This window comes from Poecile atricapillus, chromosome 3, assembly GCF_030490865.1.
Source record: "Poecile atricapillus isolate bPoeAtr1 chromosome 3, bPoeAtr1.hap1, whole genome shotgun sequence".
NCBI lineage: Eukaryota > Metazoa > Chordata > Aves > Passeriformes > Paridae > Poecile > Poecile atricapillus.
The window spans coordinates 37,287,774-37,305,330 of record NC_081251.1 but is presented as its reverse complement, the minus strand read 5'-3'; the positions used below and the strand labels follow the sequence as shown (position 1 = coordinate 37,305,330).

At 43.3% G+C, this 17,557-nt stretch overlaps 1 protein-coding gene across 2 annotated transcripts in view; it reads left to right on the top strand.

Moving 5' to 3' along the window:
* BACH2 (BTB domain and CNC homolog 2) overlaps nt 1-17,557 on the top strand; it is a 182,842-nt gene that overhangs the window by 36,169 nt on the left and 129,116 nt on the right. For both annotated transcript variants that reach the window (XM_058836054.1, XM_058836056.1), the window contains one exon: nt 7,002-7,086. The gene's annotated coding sequence lies outside the window, so the exon portion shown is untranslated. The remainder of the gene's footprint in view (nt 1-7,001; nt 7,087-17,557) is intronic.

Below are 17,557 nucleotides of genomic sequence, written 5' to 3'. Positions count from 1 at the left end.
CTCTTGCCTGACGCTCCTGCTACCCAGGGCACAGCCTGCAGCTTTCAGACTCATCTACCTGCACTGAATGTGTTCCTTAACATTCCCAGCTGTCATCTAGCTTCACCTTGGTGTGTATTTATCTGACTCTGGCCTGATATACTCCTTTTTTCATCATGCATGTCCTGTGGTGTTTTTTGAATTAGCATGGGCTTTGGAAATAGGAGCTGCAGAGTCACCAACAAAAAATGTTATCAGTCTCCCTGTGTCAGTGAGATGTATCGCTGTCTGAAATGCTCTCAAGAGTATGTGCTTTTGAGATACCTAAAGATCCTGGGGTTTCTCATACTGGAAAGCATTATGGCAGTTGTGGGAGTTTTGCCTTCATGTACCCCTACACCATGCAGTGAGGAACAGTGATGTCCACTCTCATCAGTATTTGGAACTCTCCAGGCTTTATCCCAAGTCTGTGGAAAGACTTTTGATCTCTGCAATGGGCTTTACCCAAGGGGCCAATTTAAGTGATAGATGCATATTTCTGTTACTCTGAAATGATTCTTTTCTGCAGGGCTGATTGTTTTTTTTCTTCTTCCTGTTTTCTTTTTGTTTTAATGATGAAATTTCCCTTTTATTGAAATAGAAAACAACCTCCAGTCTTGTAACAACAAGGTGAAACTTGTCTTTTTAGGATGTGAAGTCTCCATATGTATTTGAAGAGTACCCAGTACAATGAGGGTTGTGGCTGAGGTGAAAGCCTTTTTTATTTGCTTTTTTTAATATCCAAACACAAATTCAGAAGAAAAAGAGGGAAACTGACTCAAGACTTGCTAGAAACAAATGAAAAAAGATTTGTCCTTTCATTTCTTGGGTTAAGTGTGGTGCTCGGCAAAACCATGGATATGCTCCAGCCCCAACTTTTTTGTATATGTAACAAAATGATTCAGTTTTGAGGTTTTTTTCACATCATAGTGATGGACTTGTCAAATTTATTTTTAGGAGAAGAGAGTAGGATTTATACATGTGCATGAAGGCTGTGAATACTCCCGTTCCATTAAGCTTGTTCCACAGGCAGAGCAAGCCTGCTCACTAGCAAGGGCAGTTGGTAGCTGTCAGGAAGCTTTCATGACACCAGCTCTTCCACCTTACTTTAAAACATCTGGTATGTATCAGGGTTCTACTCACCCTTTCTGACTCTAGGAGCTGTGAAATGAAAAAGCAACTTGTATTCTTACGTGATCAACTTTCACGTTTTCATATGGTCTCTGTGCAATCAGACACATCAAAATATGCTTTGACTTGCTCCTGCAGTCTGAAAAACACTGTACTGATGAACTGTGTAGTAAAATCCTGCAGGGAGTGAGCATGAGTTGCGGGGGGAAGCACACGTGTGGTAAAAGTTTGCCAGTGGTTGTATGGAGTGCTCAGCACAGGGCAGAGGCAGAGTTCAAGCCATGATTTCCACTATTAACCTTCACAGTGTTCATGCAGAACAGGTAGTCAGTGTAGTTTTGCAGACCTAGTGCTAGTATTTCCTCTAACATAAGCATGCCTAGGAAGATGCATACCAGATGATTAAAAAAATAATAGGGTGAGTACATGCAGAGAATACCTGCTTTGTTAGGGGAGCATGTGTTTCCTGCGGGAGTTACAGCCCCATGCGAGTGGAGAAACAAGGATTTGTAGAACTGCATGCCTTTTAAATGTCTCTCAGTGCTTACTGCTTTCCTGAAAATGTGGGTAGTTTGATTTTTTCTTGTAGGTTATTTGGAGGCCTACAGTTTGGAACAGAAGGTGGATGGTAAAACTCCATAAGGCCTTTTATGTGATATTCACAACAATAATTTTACCAAGAGTGTCTCCCTGCCCTGTTTCCCAGCTGATTAAAAATTCAGTTTCTTATTTTTGCGTGCTCTGGAGGCGAAATTTTGAGAGGTCGGGGTGACTCTGTTGCAGTTTCTTTTCTGTCCTCAATTCCCTAGCCTTATGGTGAAGTGTTTTTCACTGTAGTTGGTTCTGCCGTAGTGGTTAAAGACAGAAAATGTTTAACTTAACCCTGAGGCAGCTCAAACTTTGTGCTGGATTAATTAAAAATAGTTCTGTGCCTTCTGTAGCAACAATGTTTAGGAGGGGAATGGAGGAAGGAGTGCTGTGCACTGGGGATGGGGAGGCTCATCATGCCAGGCAGGATCCCTGTTGTCTGCTGGAGATCCTGGTATATGAGGGCAGCGTGTATTTTCTCCCAGGTCTGCCACAGCTCCTGGAGCAGAATTTTGCTTGCCATGGTCTGTAAGGGAGCTGTTCCAGTATCCCAGTGGTTGGGTTTGTTTTTTTTTCTAAGTTGTTTCAACAATCCCCTTTTCCATCCTGGGGAAAAAAAAAAATAGTCCTTTGGAAGTGGGGCTAGGTAACTAAGTTCTGTGCTTATCCTCCATGTTATGTACTTTGTGCAAGTTAAAAGGCTTGTTCTGCCTTTCATCTTGTGTGCTGTTTTCTGCAGATATTTCCTAACTTCTCCCATGACGTTTTTGCCTGGTTCTTCAGAAGATTGTATGGAGTGAAAGAGACTATTGTTTCTCCAAGAGTGCAGGCATGTGTACATCAGCTAATCTGGTTGGTACAGGATTTCAGGAGTGGGTGTTGAACTGAGGAACAGGGTTGGGACGTGTGCGCCTAGGAATTCTTGTGAACGGCGTGCTCTCCTATTCTGTAAATAATATCACATTTCACTTTCTAGGTTTACCATTCATGTTTCTCCAAAAGCTGAACTCCCGTACCATGAGATGTAAACAAGGAAATGGCATACGGGAAGGTTGCAAAAGTTTTGGTTAGCAGAGATTGGAAAGCTGATCCGGTTTTCAGTCCTGTGCCTAGATAAGTCCTGTGCCTAGTATAGCTACATGATTGTGTGTAGACGCAGAACATTTGTTTTTCACAAACATCTTGTGTTTAAAGTTCATACTCCAATTTAAGCATTGTATTTGTAGTGTTGTCTTTCTAGTGTTTTCCTTTCCCAGGTTTGGGTTTTCAGTTTTGAAGTACGAGATAGGCAAATGAATGCTTTTTAGCCTGGTGTTTAGGAGGAGGAAGACTTTGGCAGTCGAGGTGCATTTGCCAGCCCTTGAAAAACTGCAATCTGAACCTCACATTTGCAGCAAACTCACTCTGCAATGCACTTTGGATACAAGACATCAGGCGAAATTTGTTGGGTTTTTTTTTTCCATTTGGATGATATCACCAAGGAGCAAGGAAACCTCCAGTTACTGTTTTTGTTTACAACCAGCATCTTGTCAGATGAAGCCTTGCCACATACTTGTTTCCCCTTTCGGGAACATTACCTAAAAGATGATGATGCTGGGATAACTCCAGCTTCCTTGTGGTGACCCAGATCTCTGCTGGCGATGAGATCTCTATCTCTGCTGGGCATGGAGTGAGAACAGCAGTTGTGTTTTCAACTGCTGAAAATGTTTCAGACATGTTCCCATGCAGTGTTTCCAGGCTCGTCAGCAACCTTGCAGCACCTTGGTTATTGCTGCTGACCTGCCCTTGTCCGGCGGCAAAAGGTGGGATTTTATTCCACAGTCTGGTTTCGTGTTGGTCTCGTAAGAGGGTGTGAGGCAACTTTAGGGTGGTTTTAAATACTACTTTTGGAGTATGAGACAGCATAAAAATCCTGGTAGGTTTGTTTGGGGTTGTTTTGCAGCAACAACATTGTATAACTGACAATTTGCTGCATCTTGACTTCGGTGCAGTTTCTTTGCTTGGTCAGGAATAGTTGCTGCTTGCAAAACAACTCCTTGGTACTAGAGGGTGCAGGCTGGGAAGACTGATATTTGCTGGTAGTTTAAGAATTTATGAGGATTTATCCTGTGGTTTGTTGATAGGATTTGGTTGGCTGAAATGCTTTTTGATGGATGCACAGGAATTCCCAGGTCTAGATAGAAGCACTTGTTGATACTCAATCGAAGAGGATAGAGAAGAGAGATTGTGAAGTGAGGAGGATACGGGGGGTTGTCTAGTTTCTTTTCATCTACAGGCTGTCATATTTAATAAAGGGCTTACAGCTTCACCTATAGTCTTGTATGGTTTTAGCACTGCTAGAGCAGACTGCTCTCTTGGCTACCCTTGAAGGGTTTTCCCAATGCTTCTATTTGATGCAGCATGGGTCAGCTTCCTTGCTTCACAGCCACCTCACTGTCTGCCCAAGTGGTGTTTCTGAAAGTGCATGTCCTTTTCATCAGCCCATGGTCACAGTATGGAGCACTGGAACCAGTCTATGAAGCTATCTCTTCCTGTCCAAGACTTCTTTTGTGTTAACAGTCTTGCTGCTGTAGCCAGGAATGTTTGAGGCATGTATCCGCTGACAGTTTTCTGCTCTGCACTCCTGAGGATTGGATGTAGGGCAATTTGGAGGGTTCCTCACAGTGGAACTCCATATTTACAGTCAGCAAATTCATTAAAGCCCTGAATTATTTACCTTAAAGAATTCAAGTCCTGAATTATTTACCTTTAAGGTCTGTCTTCCTGTGTTGTGTATTTGACTGTAGACCTGTGCTCCATTATAAGCTATGAATGTCTAAAGTAGTGAAATATCCAAGGCAGTTTCAGCTATTTACTGTAAATTTTATTTTCATACACAACTACATTGCAACATTACAGCTGATCTTTAAGGTCCCTTCCAACCCAAAGTATTCTGTAATTCTGTAAGTTCAGAGTGACACTGATATAAAATGGATTTGTGCAGATCTTGTAATAAATGCATGGACAGTTTTTGACTGTGTCATCACACTCTTCTCTTTCTGCAAGTTGCCTGCCTGCTGCCAGCTGTAGCTGCAAGCCCTGGGCAAACTCTCTATTCAGCATCTTGTTTTATCCCTGCTGTCCCATATTTGGCCCAGATTTTTATTCATGGCATGTTACTCAAGTCCTATTGAATAAGTTTTTCATTTCCTCACAATCTTACTCTGTTTACCAGAGTCTTCAGGATTTGACAAATGATCTGGGAAACCCCACTTCTCTTTACAAGAAGAGACTTTAAAACAAGAATACAAAAGATCCTGAGGATGTTACAGCCTTGCTGCTGAAATGTCTCCATACACGATACTGTTTTGTGTACTGGAAATACAGTTCCCTTCTGCTGTGACTGTTCATTATTTTTAGTTGAGAGAAGACAGGTTTTCAGGTTAGGTTAGGAATTCACTGTTAATGGCCACTTGAGGGATACTGACTTTAGATGACTGGTGTAGTGCTTCATTGGAGCTGCGTGGCAACTCTCCCAAGGCACAGCTCGTCTGCCTGGATGCTGAGAGGGTGGCAGGGAGTGTCAGGGTGGCTGCCATCCTTGCTGCCAACAGCTGTTAGAGTTGTCATGCACTCTTACCCTGAAGCCGTGATGCACAGCTTAGGTATATCCCATGTGCCAGGAGTGAAGGCAGCTGCAGCAGGCAGCGCTCACCTGCCACATTTCCCTCCCTTTTAGGGGTGAGTGCTTGAACTCATCAACGTTCTCTCTTCAACACGCCTGTGCTACACCGGACACTGCAGGAAGTGAACAAATGGCATTATCCGCTGGCATCATAGAGTCTTGGACATGATTCTTTGGCAGTGCTACAGCTGCACAGCCACCAAGCAGCCCTCCATGCCACACCCCATCCTACCTTCCAATTTTCTGTCCCCATTAAGTGAAATTTCTTGTTTTGACATGTTTTTCCCTGCCAGCCCAGATTTTGGCTGCTCTGTTTTGAGCATAGGTGACTCCAGGATGTAGTAGGGAGGTCACCTGAATCAGGAGACCCTCCTTGCTGGGGAGGTGGCCCTACCCTGGTTGGCAGCAGGTGCCAGAGGCAAAGGTCACCTCTCTTCTGCTCTGCCCTGGACTACACTCTGTTCATTGCTTCATGTGGCATCAGGCTAAACCCAGGTTTAAACTCTGTTCTAGAGATTGCCAGAATTTGGTCTTTCCAACCACTTTTTTGTGGATGTCTCAATCAGACTGCTGTGACCAAGATCTTGCAGCAAAACTCCATGTCAGTCATCCATGTCAACAATGGACAGAGTATGCCAAGTGCCTGAGTCCTGAAACGCAGGAAGGGTATCGCAGCCATATCCCCCACCCTGTGCTGTGTGTCTGGGTTTAATTCTGTATGCATTTGTGAAGGTAAGCAAAAGGATCATGTACACATGGTTGAGTTGCATCTCTTCAAGTGAAGGGGTTTGTTTTGTTTGCTTTCAAAGAAAGCAATGAAATACTGACACTAATGGCATTTCCAGTGCTGAAAATCCAGATTCCTTTATTTATCATGTGTCTTCTGGCCACTCAGAGAGGTTGGGGGTGGGGGGTTGAGGTTATGTCTTCAGCTGGGTTTCTACCATATGGGCTTTTTTCTTCCTTAGTTAAATGTAGAAATGTCTTCTATGAAGTGTATTGGCAAGGGAATTAGACACTAAAGCTTGAAGCTGCTAATATGGGAAGCGAGGAGTAAACACAGACACTAAAAGACCCTTTTGAGAATTTTAAGTGGAGTCACTACTTAAATAATGTTGTAGGTACAGAGTATGGGGAAACTTTATGATTAAGTAATTTACAGTCAATGCAATTTTGCAAGTATTATATTTACATCACTGCTGGGGTTATTAGTGGCTTGTATTTGCTGTTGATACTGAAAGAAATTTAATTAGCTTTCTCTCCCTCTGTATTTCTGCTTTTGGTGGCACTGTCTGCTTGGCATTGATCCCAGTGCTGCCAGGCAGGATGGCCTGGGAAGAGGGCAGAGGATTTGGGCATAGGAGAGCTGTGTTCTCCTGTGTAGCTCTACACATGATGGGCTATGGTAACTCAGCTGCCTCTCCAAACTGGTGTCTGTTCCTTCTATTTGTGATTTTGGGGAAAGGACTTGTTTAATATTTTTATGAGATGAGGCAGAAAACAAAAGACTTGAATGTTTACGACAAAAGTGCTGTAATGCAAATAATAGATAATTGCTTGCAGTTAATCAATTTTCTGTTTTGTGTTGTTTTTCACACAGAGCAATGAGGCAAGAAAGAAGTTTTTAAAAACAGAAAAATGTGATTGCATAAACATCATTGTTGGCAGGAGGACTCTGGATTCAGGTAATAATGTGACACCACTTTTTATAATGCTTCAAAAACTGGCTGGGTTTCAGGCTTCCAGTGGCCCTTTGTCAGGGGCTGAGGAGTAGAAGAAGGTGACAAGATATAACAAGACCCAGTAGCTGGCTGTTAATTCATTCAGACCAGATGAGAGGGTGTTGGTGTTCCCACAGTGCTGGGGAGTGATGCTGGGCTGCAGTAGCTTCATTCTTTATGTCAGGCTGTTGTATCTGAGACTGGGTTTTTTTGTTTTGTTGGAGGTTTTTAATGAGTTTGTTTTTAACCCTAGGAGATTCTCTCCTTCAACCTCTTACAGCTATGTTGATGTAGGTGAAGCTCCATGCCTGTTCCATGGAAGAAGGTCAAATGATTAGTGGTCCCTTCAGAGTGCAGAACCCTGAATCTACGAATTTCTCCCTTGAATTCCCCCTTTAAAAGGATTTCTGGATCAGAGCAGATCATTGTCTGCTGAAAGACCCACCCCTAGACCTTTACTGCTTTAGAGAACTACTGCTGGTTGTTTTCTGTTGTGTGAATGAAGACAATTTCTCATTGCATGGTTCTAGGAAACTTAATGTGTGATGTCTAAGCATCCTATTAATATTTGCAACATATTATCTTAAAGTAATGGACTTTCACATATTTAGATCCTGTTTTGTAGGAAAAGCAAATTCCTAGCTAAAATGCATCTCTTATGGTTTGAATCATTTTAATTATTTCCCCTCACTGAAGGGGAGTGCAGAATGAAGGCAGGGGGAATTTACAGTGCTAACTGCACTCCACATTTGTAATTGGGAGCAGATCCTATCCTCAATCTTCTTAGGCAATCCTAGTGAAGTCATCAGGTTTTTCACAAGCATATGGTTTTCCCCACGCCTGTTTGATTCTGGGATAAGGGCCTACGGTGTGCTTTTTCGTTCACTGATTTCTCATACAGAGGAAGTTTGAAAAATATGCATAATTTTTTCCAATGTAGATTCTTGGTTTCTAGCAAGTTGAAGAGATTCTGCAGTATTTTATTGAGATCAGCAAAGCTCATTGCCTTAAACTGAGCTGTTTCTAACTGGCAAGTACATTTTCTTCGTTAGGTGCAAGGTGAGGAAAAAAGCAGTTGTGGCTTTGCATTGCTGTAGTCATGACCAAGAAGGACATTTAAAAAGGATATGAATGGGTGTGGATTTGATATTTACTAAAGCCAGCTTCTTTTTAGTATTAAATTGAATACTTCAGGAAGCTGTCTGCTGTATCAACATTGGTATAATGACACATTATTAAAAAAAATCAATATCCAGTCATAGAAACAAGTCCTGGTGTAAGCAGTTGGGTGCTTACAGCTGTGATTTGTATGTATTTGCAAATGTAATGGGTGGGTTTTTTTTCCTTGTAGCACTGGTAACTTGGATAAACACTGTACATGTGACTCATTGCAGAGAATAAACTTACTTTAAAGGAGCAAGTGTTGAATTTGCTGAATATCCTATTGCTTGCATCCCTGAATACTTACTTGCAATAGGTCATGATTAATCTTAAATTGGACAGCCTGAGGGGAAAATTACTGCTGATGTCCCATAGGTACTTCAGAAACAAACGGAATGATGGAAGTGCTTTAAAAACATAAATAGTAGTTAGAATTCATAAAATTGTAAAGCAAACATATGGTACAAGGCCTTCTAAAATATAACACTTGAAAGCTTTTTTTATCATTTCAGAAAGAGCTTGTTTGGTTATCACAGGAAAAGTAAATATTTTCATTCCTTTTTCTTCAGCGCATTCTCATTCCATTTCTCTTTCTCTTTTTCCTTTATTACTTTTCCCCCCCCCCCCCAGAGCGTTCTTATCTTGGTGGGATGGGGGACCAGCACCTGATGTTCATAGAAAGCCCTGCTTGAGAGCAGGAGATAAAACTGCTATTGGTCCTCCTGTTGTTAGGTACATTCTCAAAGTCCTTTTGCGGTGTCGGCGCAGAGTTGATGTAATCCAAATTGAGCACTTCCTGTGCGCATGTGTGCATGAGCGAGATGTGATGGACACTGCAGCGGCTCCTGGCCCACTCAAGAACACACTTATTTTTTGATGCAATACCCCAGGCATTGGTGATGAGGGATGCAGTCCCCTCTGTGTGTGTGTGTGTGTGTACACACGTGTGTAGGGGTGTGAGCTCACAGAGTGCAGCACAAGGCAGGATCCCCGCTCTTCTGGTGCATCTTTGGTGGGATGGTCTTGGTCTCCACTGCTTCGAGACATTAGTGGGGCAGGGAGGTGAAGTTGCTGCTGGAAAGGGGCAAAGAAGGAAGATGGGGAGCAGAGGAGTGGGGAGCCGGGTGGGGATCGGGGGCCAGGGAGGAAGACACAGCTCCAGAGGGAAATACTCTTGTGCTTTGCAGTTGCTTGTGTGGATAGAAACCAGATGGTGCGCTGGAACACCCGCTCGCTTGGGCGGCGGCGGAGCCAAACATATGGTTAATGGTTAGGAGAAAGAGCTTTTCGAGCCAGGGCTTTGCTGACTGCCTTGCATTACAGATTGTTGCAGTGTGTCATTACATTGCCAAACTAAGTGCTTAATACCCGCTGCGGGCGCTGGGCAGGCATTTGCAGGAAGGATGCAGAGGCTCCCCAGTCAGGGTGGGAGGCTGACATCACGTACGGCCTCCTGCCACACCCCCCCACGCCCCCTTTCCCCTCTGGAAACCCTGTAAATCTCCCCATTTACAAGCCCAAATCTACAGCAGGCAGTTTTCCTGCTCTGAGTGTCTTTAATACATTTATTTCCAACAGCGTATGGTTGGTTTTGCCTTTTTTTGTGCCCTTTTTTTTGGGTCCTCAAGCAGCCGAGTTCACTGAGGCTGCAGCACCACACTTACATGTCCGGCATCCGAAGTTCCTGCTTTGGGATCTTTGGGTGACACCAGACCCCATGTTATCTAAGGAACTGCTGAGCTCATTCATCTCCTTTTCACGGCCCGCTTCCTTTTATTTTTAGCCAAATCCGTCAGGCCTGACAGGCGGGTAATTTGAGCCAGAGAAAGGGCAAAGCTCCAGGTCCTTTCCACAAAGCAATTCTTCTCCTCCCTCCTGGGAAGGCTCCAAACTTGGCCTGCTCCAGGCAGATGGATTTGTTGAGTCATGTGAGATCATTTACACAAAAACACAGCGAGGCAGTGAAAAGGAAAGAAAAAAAAAAAGGGGGGGGGAAAGAAAAAAGAGAAAAAGGTGGGGGGGAAGGGGTGGGAGAGCGTGCACTGCCGGGGCTGCTGTGAGTGTAGGAAATGTGCTGCGAGGCAGCTAGACAGAGGAATGCAGCAGATTCATTCTTGTATAAGGTAATGTCTCGTTTACAGTACAGGGTGGAGCCAGCACGGGGGAGAAATCTCTCGAAAAACAGATTACTCATTTAGAACAAAAAATCTCCTTAAAATAAATAATAGTAATAAAAAAAAATAATAATAAAAAACCCAAAACAGCAACCCAACCGGCAAGCGGGCGGCGCGCACGGGCGCGCAACAAAGGCGGCGTTGTTGACAGCACCGGATTACAGTAGCGGTAAACTCCGGGCTGGGAGGTTGCTGGAAAATGAGTTTTCTCCGTGATGCAACTGGAGTTTGCTTTGTCTGGCCGCCAGTGCAAGCGGTGCAGTGGAGACTGGGAGCCCAGCAGCAGCAGGGCGCGCTTTGCTCCATCCAGGGATGGTTTCGGACACTGGGGAGGGATGGAGTGAGAGGTTAAGAATCCTGAGCAGATAGGCTGGGGAGGCATCACTAACAGCAAAAATAAGGGGGGGATATGCATGGAGGGGGATGGAGAGAACCTCTTCTTGCTTTGGTTTTGAGCTGGTTGTGGCATCATCTTCATTGCATTGAGGAGTAAATTGCCTTTATTCAGTTGAATGTGAATTTTGTTTTCGTTTGCAACCTAAGCTAACCCCAGCATGCTGGGTTTTGGTTTTTTAAGTGGGTGGTAAGAGAGAACATGAAACTTGGAGCTTTTCAGATCTTGTTACATCCTAGAGAATTAGGTTGGGTTAATTTATGCAGTGTTCTAACAAGATGCGTTCAAACCTTTAAATAGACTGTATTTAAGTATTGTTAATATAACTCCCAGTTACTCCAGTTTTCTTAGCGAGGCAGCATCTGAATGTTACTGTTTTGTCCCAGCGGTGATTAAAAATTAAGAATAGAAGTAGAAACTGGAACTGAAAATTGGTGGGAAATATGCAATAAAACAAGTCCAATGCAAAGTATTTCCTAAAATTCTCAGCAACAGTTGAGGAACAGTTGAGGAAGCATGTAAACAAAGGTTTGTATTTTAACACAACGCATTCCCCTGCTGAGTAGTATCTTGTGCATTGCTGACTCTACAGCAATGTCTGTTGAGGTGCTTTCCTCTGGGAAGGGGAGGGTTTGTCTGGAGCTTGCCTCCCTCTAACTTGACCTTGTCTTTCCCTTTTTCTCCTCCTGCTGCTTTTTTACACTTTTGTCTGAAAGACGGCTGGCTTTCCGAGCCCGCTTGTTCTGCTGGGCTGTGCCACTGAGCACAGCACGTTCAGTGTGGGGAGAGCCTTCCCTTCTGTGCTTAGAGTGTCCTCACTTGGTGGAATCCTTTTGTCTTGTCTGTCTCTTGATGAGGCCGCCTCATTACTTATGTTCAAGGAGCACTTGGCAACACCCCAAGTTCCAGCTGGGGTCCTGCAGAGCACAAACCCCGCCATGGGGTCCCTGGCCATCAGCTGATGTCTGGTGTGAGGATCAGCAGAAGGCTAGAACTATAAAGATGAGGAGTACAGCCAGGCTTGGGACCTAGATAGTGCATTAAGCTGTGGGCCATAGGCACAGCAGCCTTTAATGGGGAATGGCTGTAGATTGCTCGGAGAACTTTGGAAAGGTCCTGGAGAAGGACAACATTGTTATTTATTCTGTTTGCGTAGTTACTGTAACTTTCTTTCCCTTTTTCCCCAAAAACCTAATCATCCTACATTTTCTGTTGCTGTGAGCAACATTTCCTGTTGTTACCCAGAGCTGCAATTCCAGTTAAATTCTCACTTTGCGAAGCTAATCTCCCAGCAGTGGGTGTGGGATTTCCAAAAGAAAAGACATTTGTGAAGAGACAGTTTTTAAGATTTTTGTCTTAGTGGACAATTCTGCAGAACTTTTTTAACTATTCACATTGATTATTGGTTGAAAGCCCTAGCTTTGTTTCTATTTATGGCACTTAGAGGACTTGTAGGTTTTTCATTCCCCTACAGAGTGCCCCAGTCCTCAACGTCTCCTTTTTCCGCTTCAAAGATGCCACATGTGTTGCTTTTTGCATCTTTACGTCAGACGACCAGCCCGACTAGGCAGGTTTCAGGAACTGTTTATGACCTGTCTATCGGGAAAATCAGCCTTACTCTTCCTTCCCCCTCTTTCACAGCCGCTCAACTTCCTCTCCTTCTTCTAAAAGTGTATTGATGCGATCAGCCCCCTAATTCTTTTATCTCACTTCTCCTGTCGTTCCCATTCTTCTGTCTGTCTCATGATTAGACTAGAAGTTTCTCTGCTGCTGCAGGCCTCTTCCCTCCTGGCACGTACTGTGGCGCTGCCTCCTTTGGGATCTGAGGAAGGATGAGTGTGGAGTTCATACGTGTTGAATCATGTCCTATGCTTGGCATCGGTTTGCAAAGGTAGAGGACATTGTCTTTGGCAATTTTTCTTTCAATTAGTAGCTTTAAACTACTAATTCTCTCCATCCTAGGTTGGAGGACGAGCAGTAGATCCCCACCAAGGCTTGGGAAGGGAGGCACTGAGGACCTCCTGCTCAGGTTTCTCAACCTTCTTACGTTGTGCCAAGGAGATAGGCGCTAGGAGAGAGGTAACCCTCTATGTTTGATGTCACATTATCCTTTTGACGGGACAGGATAGGGATTCTCTGAAAGCTTAGGCAAACTTTATAGTACTCTGTAGTGATATTTGAGGTGAATGAGGCAAATGTTCATTTATGGGACCTAGGAAGTAACCTCAAAACAAATAAATCTGCCTGCCTGCCTTCCCCCTAACAGAAAATTATAGAAGTTATGGTGTAGTGGTGGCAATTTCCTCTTTGTCATGTGTTCATCCAGAGGGCATTTCAGGGAAGAGACAAGTTTTATTCTAAACAGATTAATCTAAGTTTCTGTGGAACTCTAAATCTATGTAAATTTTTCTCATCCAGCAATGAATTGGTGCAATAGTGGAGTGCAGCACTGTTTGTAATGTATTCAAAACCTAGCTGTTGTCTGGGTGCAGCCAAATCCCATTAACTGTGATTTCCCTGCTTCCTTTTTCCTCCTGTTGAGCCTTCTGGATAGCGGCTTTTCTTAACAGCTTGTTTGTAGAATCTGCTCTGAAAATCTCACAGTGGCTTCACTCTTCTCAAAGCAAGGGAAGCTCTGGGAGTAGCTTATTACCTGCTTATCATCCAGTTTCTGTTTCTGTTAGAAAGTCTTCATCGGCCATGGACCAAACAAGCTTAAATCTCTTTGCCTTCTGTGTGGTCAAGCACAGTGGAAGTTCTTTCAGAGATTAAACTTTGCAGGTTGGTTAAGTGATACACCAATCTAGACAGCACTTTGTGTATAAAATTGCCTTCTTGAATTGCCTTGGAGCATTCTTAGGGAACCTTAAAAGTTGTCTGAAAGTTGCTAGCATGGATGTCCAATCACACTCTGACAGTGCCTTTGCAGTAGCAGGTTTTCAAGTCTGTGTTAAAAAATACCAAGTTGTTTTAAGGCTCTGTTCATTTCGTTAGCTTTTCACTGATAGCTCCTGTAGAATTACCATCTGCTAATGTCATTCTTTAGTTTTTTTCCTTGATTTTGTTATAAATTAAATAGGTGTCAGCAAAAGCCACTTCTGATCAGATGCTGTAGAAATATCTTTTTTTTAACCTCTTTGCAGCCTTTGTACAATTAAGGGAACATACTGTTGTTTCTTGATAGGTTCATTCATGTTTAATAGCTATTTGTGAGCCATATTTGGCTTTTAAGTGGATGTATCACAGCTCTTTAAGCATTTTGGTGGCTAAATAGCTGGGATTAGACACTCCAGTTGCTCTTGCCAATTGTTTTCCTGTGTTCATACTGAACTCTGTGTGTTACAAAAATATTTTTAGTTATAGCCTTGTCATATTTGTTTAAGGAGAGGAAATGTACTCATTTTTCAGAGAAGTTTATCTGGGAGTGAGTGGAATTATATTAATGTTTTTTCCTCGCTTGATCAAATTCTAAGTGCTAAGATGAAGGGCCCACTATTACTTGCAAAAGTAAGACTTGCTTTTGCAGGAGTGGAGCAATTTATCTTCTGTATCTGCTTCACTAATTGCAGCCTGTAAAGACCCTAAAGAGTCCTGCTAGTCAACAATTTCCTTACTGCAACCAGAAAAAAAATCTGATTTAAAATGCACTTAACTGATGCTCTGTTCCACATTTTAATACCTCTTGATTGCTGTGGTCACAGAATAAATAAATACATTTGATTGCTTACTGGATCATGCAAGTTTTGGATACCTTCCTCCCTCATCAGAATACTCCTTTTATCAAAGCTAGCTGCTGTCATAGAGCCCCAAGCTGTTGATTAGGTAAAAGGGAATACTATACGTGGGAAAATAAACTAGCACCCACAAGGTAGCTTCATACTAGAAAGTAACAAGATTGCTGTTAGAAAATTCAACTTATTGCTTTCTGTTTGAATACATTTTCAAAATTAATAATAAAATACTGAAATATAAACTTCTTGTGCATTCTGGGAGAACGGCGTAAGTAATTAACATGGGATATCTGTCTTTTTGGTTTTGAGTTGCTTGCTAATTGGCTTCTACATAGTACTGTGAAAGGGTTCGAAGCCCCTGTGGTGGCTTGGACCAGTCTGGACCAGCCAAGACTTGTTGCTGCCCTTCTCCATGCTGTTCTCTATGGTTCATGGTGTCCAGAAAGATGGCAGAACCCAGACAGTTCCTATTAAAGAATTCTTCTCCTGGGATGCACTGCTTGGACGCAAGCATCAGCCCTTTTTGCAGCCGATGATGTCGCAGGCAGCAGGACCGCGTGGGGAGGACGTCGTGGGTAGCACTGCACTGCTGAGGGTATGGGAGGCACAGCCAGGCCTGCTCAGCTGGTGTTTTGAGTGCAAGAGGTTAAAAGGACAAGGGTGAACCACGGTCTGAAACAGATTCTTGCGTGTGGCAGGTCTGTTCTTGGGTGACACTTCATTTGGTTGCGCAGCTCAAGTGCAGCAGGAGTTTTACCCCTGCCCACAGGCTGACAATCACACGCTCAATGGGAAGTTACTTTTCTGCTGGGTTTTGCCCCCTGTGAGTGTTGTCATTGGACGCAACAGAAAATTAAGGGCCAGAGGTTTGTGGGCTATCATAGCCTGTTTACAGTTTAAAATAAATCTGTGATTAATTCTCCATGGGGCAAAGGGAGAGAGGGGTTCGTGCCCTAAACTCTGGAGAATTTTTAGTGTTTAATGCTAATTTTAACTGAAGCATTAGTGAGTTAAGTAGAGCTCCAAGTGCTGCAGTTAGCCTTCAACAGGAAACAGTGGATAGCATTGCTGAAGGAGTGGTGACAGCAGGGAGTTCTCATATGCATGCAGCGGCACTTCTAGAAGAACTAAAGGTTGATATTTCTGAACACAAGTGGAAATGCACGTGAGTTGGTGACACATATTTTGGTTTTCAGTACAGTAGGTGGCAGGAGAGACAAAGTGACAGCTTGGCTGGGGTGGCTGCTGGTCCACATGCCGCAGTAACAAATGACGGTCTATGCCCAGTATTGTGGAATAAACGTGACGTTGTATTGCCAGGTGCTTTTGTGAGGTCTGTCCTCTGGTGTGATCAACACAACGCCATAACAAGATGGGAACATGAGATACGCGTATTGCAATGGCCCCATGTTAAATGCCACGATATGCGCTTGTGTTTTTGTACGATGTCTTCTGGTACATGTCAGGGACTAGACGTTTTGTGGCAGCCTATGCCAGTCCCAGTTATGACCACTCATTGTCTTTCTCTTCCTACATTGTCCTTGGCCAGGACTCGCCCCGTTCCCTCTTGTGCCAGTGTTGGTGCTCATGAAGCTGACCGCAGTCTGCTTGATGGGGTGAAGCCAGTCATCAATGAACTAAGCTAAAGATGTTGTTGGACTTTGTACAACGCAGCAGAAGCATCTCACCTCATGGTTGTGAAACTGGTGTTGAGGTATAGAAGTAAGTGGCAGGAAAAGGGACTGACAGATGTAGGCAATAGGGTGATCATCCCTATCAAACAGGATGGAAGACAGTGAAGTAGACACCAGCAACTTCTCTAAGCCAAAAGCTGATATACTTTTGGGCTTCTGGTCTGCAGTTACATAAAACAGCCTTAAAAGACTGAAAAACTTTTTAAGTATGTAAGAGTCTTTCCTAATGGCGAGGTAAACTGAAAAAGTGAAATTAGTGGCATTTTCCCTTTGTCTCTTAGACATACATCTCCTTTTTTAGGTGAAAGAGCTATTCCTCATCCCACTGCAGTTAAGGTGAATTGATTGTTTAGTCTCTTATTTATGGGAGATTTGGTCTCCAAGTGCCCCTGAGAACAAAATCTACTCGGGTGCATGTGCAACTTGAGCAATGTCAATGAGATTGTAAAACAGAGAAGGTGATTTAGCTCTGGGTTTGTAACTGGAGAAAGGAAGAGCTTTTGTCCATTGATTTATAGAGAAATTAGTGTATGGCTAAAATATGCCTTCCTATTTGCTGTGCTTTTTTCCCAATGATTGTTTTCTGAAGAACTTTTGGTCCTGGTGGAAACAATTTCATCGTGCAGGCCTGCCTTACAGCTAAAAAGGGCAGACAGTATTTGACTCATACTTATCAGAAGAATCTTTAGTATACATACAAGCTTCCAGTGATGACTTCAGTCCTTCTTTTATCTATATCTGGATATAAATTTTGAATTCTGCCATATCAAAACATGCATGTATGATGGCCTAAATTTTGCATTTTCATAAGATGTGAAGCCCTGTTGCTTGGCTCCATTACTTGTATTCTGTTTCTTTGACCACTGTTTTTGTAAGATAGTTGTCAGTGTTTTTCCAGTAAATTAATGCTGGCTTTTTTCATTGAAGGTGACTGAAAATTGAACTGGTGTTGAAGCTGTAAAACTGTTAGTGTAACGTAGTAGCAAGGACAAGGCATCTTTTGTCTTTGCTGGAGAGACTGCCCCACAGATAGAACCTGAGCGCTTTGTACTGACGAAAAATGAAGGCAGGAACACGGTGATTTATTGAAGGTCAAGGAGGAAACCTGGAAGGTTGAGACCTAGGTTTCTTCTACCCCACCCCAGGAAGCTGAATCCTGTGATTTCTAGTATGGTGAAGTTTACTTCCTCTTCCCCTGAGAACGTGGGACTCTTCCCATTGGAAAAATATTTGTTCTTGTCACGGCAGGTACAGACACACGTTGCAAATTTGGAACAGAGT